General features: G+C 42.5%; 1 protein-coding gene across 12 annotated transcripts in view; it reads left to right on the top strand.

Annotated features, from left to right (window-relative positions):
- The window catches only part of LOC137627778 (kinesin-2b-like), a 439,846-nt gene that overhangs the window by 130,228 nt on the left and 304,179 nt on the right, over window positions 1-5,439 (top strand). The gene's annotated exons all lie outside the window — the stretch shown is intronic.

The raw sequence follows: 5,439 nt of genomic DNA, 5'->3' as shown, positions 1-5,439 counted from the left end.
GAATGGCAGTCCAACAACTCGTCGACGTCTTCAGTCGTCATGTCGCCAAACCCGTCACCTCCAATTATGGCAGCCAACTGCACAGATTTGCGTACTGCAGAATGTTGGATTTCAGCAGGTGTAAATCCCTCGTCGTCGTAAACAATCTCGGGCCACAACTTCTTCCAGCTCGCATTCACAGTTGCAGGTTTCATCTCTTGAAGTGCCTTCTGAATATTCTTCAGGCACGTGGCTATGGTGTACTGCCGCCAGTACGCCTTCAAGGTAAAATCTTCATCCTCATCCTCTTGGGCAGCATCCACACACGCAACGAGGTCCGCCAAGGTATTCTTCGTGTAGAGGGCCTTGAACGCCCTGATAACCCCCTGGTCCATCGGTTGAATTAATGACGTGGTGTTGGGTGGCAGGAACTCAACCTGAACGCCCTCACGCGACAGGTCAGTTGCGTGTCCACCAGCGTTATCCATAAGGAGAAGGATCTTGAATGGCAAGCCCTTCTCTACGAGATATTCATTGACTTGCGGGATGAAACACTGGTGGAACCAGTTGGAGGTCAGCATCTTCGTAATCCATGCTTTTGGATTATGCATCCAGTACACGGGAAGGAGATTCTTATTCTTATTTTTCAAAGCGCGAGGATTTTTCGACTTATAAATAAGCCCCGCCTTTAGCATAAATCCAGCAGCATTGCCACACATCACGAGGGTTACGCGATCCTTGAATGCTTTAAAGCCAGAGGCTTTGGCTTCCTCTTTGAACAGGAAAGTTCGCGACGGCATTCTCTTCCAAAACAAGCCGGTCTCATCCATATTAAAGACTTGTTCCGGCTTGTATCCACCTTCGGCGATAATATTCTTGAACGTCTGGTTCACGTAAGTTTCAGCAGCGGCAGTGTCAGCCGAAGCAGCCTCCCCATGCAGGGAAACGCTTTTCAGGGCGAAGCGTTTCTGAAACTTCGCGAACCATCCTTTGCTGGCGGAAAAACGTTGTTTCTGAGGCTGGGAATCAGTGGATGTCCCTGGTTGAGGATCATCTGCATCATCATCTTCTTCAGCATGGTTGCCATCGTCGTCTTGAGGTTCCTTTGCAGCAAAATTCTGATACAAGATCAAAGCCTTTGTTCGGATGGTGTTTGTATCCAAGGCTATGTTCTTCTTCCGGCAGTCGGCAATCCACACAGCTAAAGCACCTTCCATGCGTACGATAGTTTTATTACGCGTTGTAACGACTCGCTTCGCTGATCTGCTAAAGGTGATTGCAGCCGTCTTTCTAATGTTCGCCTCGTCCTTCTTGATATAGCGAACAGTAGATTCGTTGATCCCAAAATGGCGCGCCGCGGACGCGTAACTTCTACCGTCTTTTAACATATCGAGAAGCGTAACCTTCTCAGCAATCGTCATCATCCTTCGGTGGCGTTTAGGCTCACTACCAGCCTTAGTAGAAGCAGAATGCTTTGGAGGCATTGTACAGTAGGATTTGACAAAAAGTTCAACTTAAAAAGGTCGCACACAGCACAGATTAAACTTCACAAACTTAAGAACGTCTACTCAGCGATACGCGGGAACAGAGAGTGGACGACCCGGGCCCGCGAGAACCTAGATGCTGGAAGCTGGAGATGAGGGCAAAACACCAATCACAGGCTAGATAACAAAACTTGAGTTCTGATTCGTCATCTATCAGCGCTTGAACCAATCACAACCCGTCTTACAGTATATGATGCGTAGGTTACCAACTCATACAAGATACCCTGCGCATACCGTACGTACAGTATTAATAATAATAATAATAAATAATGATAATATTACAGTACAGTACTGTAATAATAATAATAATGATAATAATAATAACAATCATAATTTTATTAACAACAACAACAATAATAATAATAATAATAATAATAATAATAGCTTTACGTATGCTATTTTATTCTTTTGTAGGATGTGTGTGTGTGTGTCTCTCTCTCTCTCTCTCTCTCTCTCTCTCTCTCTCTCGTACGCTTATTCGAAATGTGATTTTTGCAACAAAGAATATTATTGGATGCAGTACTACGTACGTATACATACAAAAGATTCATGGAAAAGAAGCACATCCATTACATTTGTAGTACAGTAGTAGCCATCAGCAGCCTTACACCATTCTAATATTGTATGACTGCATCTGATTTGCGTTTCATGTTCGATTTAATTTTACTACGTACTGTATACAGTACTGAATTATCGTATGATAATAATACAGTAATAATAATAATAATGATAATAATAATGATAATAATAATAACAATAATAATTTTGTTAACAACAACAACAATAATAATAATAATAACAATAATAATACACGTAATAGCTTTACGTATGCTATTTTATTCTTTTGTAGGATGTGTGTGTGTGTCTCTCTCTCTCTCTCTCTCTCTCTCTCTCTCTCTCGTACGCTTATTCGAAATGTGATTTTTGCAACAAAGAATATTATTGGATGCAGTACTACGTACGTATACATACAAAAGAATCATGGAAAAGATGCACATCCATTACATTTGTAGTATAGTAGCCATCAGCAGCCTTACACCATTCTAATATGGTATGACTGCATCTGATTTGCGTTTCATGTTCGATTTAATTTTACTACGTACTGTATGCAGTACTGTATTATCGTATGATCACATTCTCTTTTCGTGTTTTATTTCTTTCTGTGCTGAATTATATATCATATGTAATGCAATGAACAATCAGTAAGAGCAGATATTACTAATTACAGTATTAATGGAATTACAGGTAACAAAATATCGTATTTGGGGGTCTTCAGATTTCGCGGTATTTTCGAAATTTCCGGAAAATCCGCGATATGTATATATATATATATGGGTTATGGAAAAAACCCGCGAAGTGGTGAATCCGCGATGGTCGAACCGCGAAGTAGCGAGGGTTCACTGTACACCTCAGTTCTCTCTGTCCATTGTCTAGGGTAGCGGGAAATGATGCTACAGTACCCTTCATCCCTACTTCCAGTGAGCGTACTCGGTACCAGAAGGAGCAGGAAGTGCCAATACCAACTTCCCATATGGAATGATAACACATGTAAAGTGGAGTCTCTATGATTGCAAGACCTGTTCAGTGTTCATGTGAAGTCACCTGCTTTGACTCAGGCATGAGGACGAGTGAGAATTTCTTATGTCATTATCCGGTCTCTGATAGTGGAAGGATCTTATGACGTAGACCGATTAACTGACCTCGGAGTTTAGGAAGACCTCAATATATCAGTGTAGAATGCCGAGAGGTAGGTAACCAATGCCCTGTAACTCGAACGTTATGATCACTAAAGCGAAAGGACCACAAGCACACAGAGTTCTACTAGCCCGTGGATACCAGGTGTGTGGAGGGTCAGTCCGCCACAGACAGGTGAGGAGGAGGTGTATGACAAAATGGTCAGCCAATATCAGAAAGCTCATGTTTGTTGAGCACAGAGACCAAGCGTGTGAATCTGAAGGTTGTGTGGACCCCAAGTGCGCGTAGAAAGCAGTACAGTCCGACAACGTAAAGGTGAAGACCTTTCATGTGCAAGGTAGTATAGGAGCAGCCCCTACATGTGGAGACATTGGGCATGGAGAGCTGTCTCTATGATGAGGTTAAGAGAGTCTGCTTACGTCTTGTGAGGGAGGAGCTCGTTCACCACAATCCTTCTGATGGGTTGTTGTCTTCCTTGGAGATGATGATCTCTCTCTGGTTTTGGTGGAAATAGTCTGTTATCCTGGATGAGGGTATAAGTGCTCAGTTTCTTATGAGACTGAGTGCTATTATCAGGCACACGAACACTTGCACCACACATCACTCAGTGCTGCGTACGATCTTGGTATGTACTGCTCAGTTCTTGGTACATACCGACCTTACGTACGAAGGGAAAAATTGTCGAAGACAAGGCTACGTTGATTTGTTATTTTAGACATCTTTAGGTGAAGCAACATTCCTCAGTTGAGGGCCCTGCACTTGGTAGGAGACAGAGTTGTGTGTACTCGCATTACTCAGTCGAGGGCCCTGCACTTGGTAGGAGACAGTTGTGTGTACTCTCATTTCTTCCTATGGGATCATTCTCAGCAAACATTCCTCCCAATCAGGACAGAACAAAGGTGCAGAAGCTCCATGTACCAATATTTCATCTCATTAAATAACAACTCTCAGCATGCATGCTCCCCTCTACAGTATCTCCCAAATGAGAGTAAGAGATCCTCCAGATAGGAGGAAAGATGGCAAACTATTTTCCAACTTGCAATACAGTACATGCGGTCAGCTTCAAAAGAGCTTCGAGTGCCAATGTTTTTTCCCGCTATGGAAAACTCTCGGCACTTACTTCTCCCAGTATGAGACCAGGTGCAGGTTAAAGGTGTGTGAACACCTATACCGAGTACCCAGAAACATTCCTAGTGTTGAGTTCAGTAATGTTCCTTTCTGCTTTGGGACAACATTCTGCACTTACTCAAGAAGGAGGTTTCTGGTACAACACTTTCTCCCACGTGGAGAGAGACAGTAGGAATCACTCATTCATGATCCCATTAATCGGTCTTCCAAGACATCTTCGATATCTTCTTCAACTTGTTCTACTCTAGAAGAAGCAGCAAAAACTCAAAAATGAGGCAGAGTATTTGGAAGAACTTCAAATTTCTCTTCTACCGGGTGGTACAGGCCAATGACTACAGTACTCTCAAAGGGGAAGAGACCACAGGAACTCTCGTAATGAATCAGTACAACCAGTTGTTATGTCCTTAGTGCCTTTCCAGGATCAGGAAGACAAAATAAGGAGGGTGGTGCCCTCTCTTCACACTTGACGGTAGCAAAACCTTCCTCGACGGAAAACATCAATTTCTAGGGATTGCCAACCTCCTTAGGATTACATTGACATCGTCATTGTCATCACGAGGCCACACAAGTGGAACAAGAATGTGGATATTTGCAAGCTTGCACAGAAAACTACCTCACAACTACAGTTATTGTGAAATAACTGCAAATTCTTCTTTACCCCCGAATATCCCTTACACATGACAATTCGCCAACACACTTATCTAAAAGAAAAAACTAAAGGTTAAACAAGGCCGATGCAGACACCGGAAGTAAATCTGTACTATCCAACAGCTGAAAGAAAAATGAGAGCTCAGTGACCTGTCAGATGGGAAGAGCTTCCTGCAACCCTCCAGGTAACTACTGTCACCCTAAGTTTCAACAGCTGTATAAGCATACTCCTGTTAAAGGACAGATGTTTGTATTTGTGTAGAAACAAAGATAAGTCATATATATCTCTCTCTCTCTCTCTCTCTCTCTCTCTCTCTCTCTCTCTCTCTCTCTCTCTCTCTCAAGAAAATTAAAATGCTTTCGGATATTAAGAATGCATTTGGCTAGAAATAAATTGTTGGTTATTCAAAACTTTGTCAGAAAATAGAACAGATAATTGATAGTA

This window comes from Palaemon carinicauda, chromosome 35 (genome assembly GCF_036898095.1).
Source record: "Palaemon carinicauda isolate YSFRI2023 chromosome 35, ASM3689809v2, whole genome shotgun sequence".
NCBI lineage: Eukaryota > Metazoa > Arthropoda > Malacostraca > Decapoda > Palaemonidae > Palaemon > Palaemon carinicauda.
The sequence above is the reverse complement of the archived record's forward strand: the minus strand, read 5'-3'. Positions and strand labels throughout refer to the sequence as shown.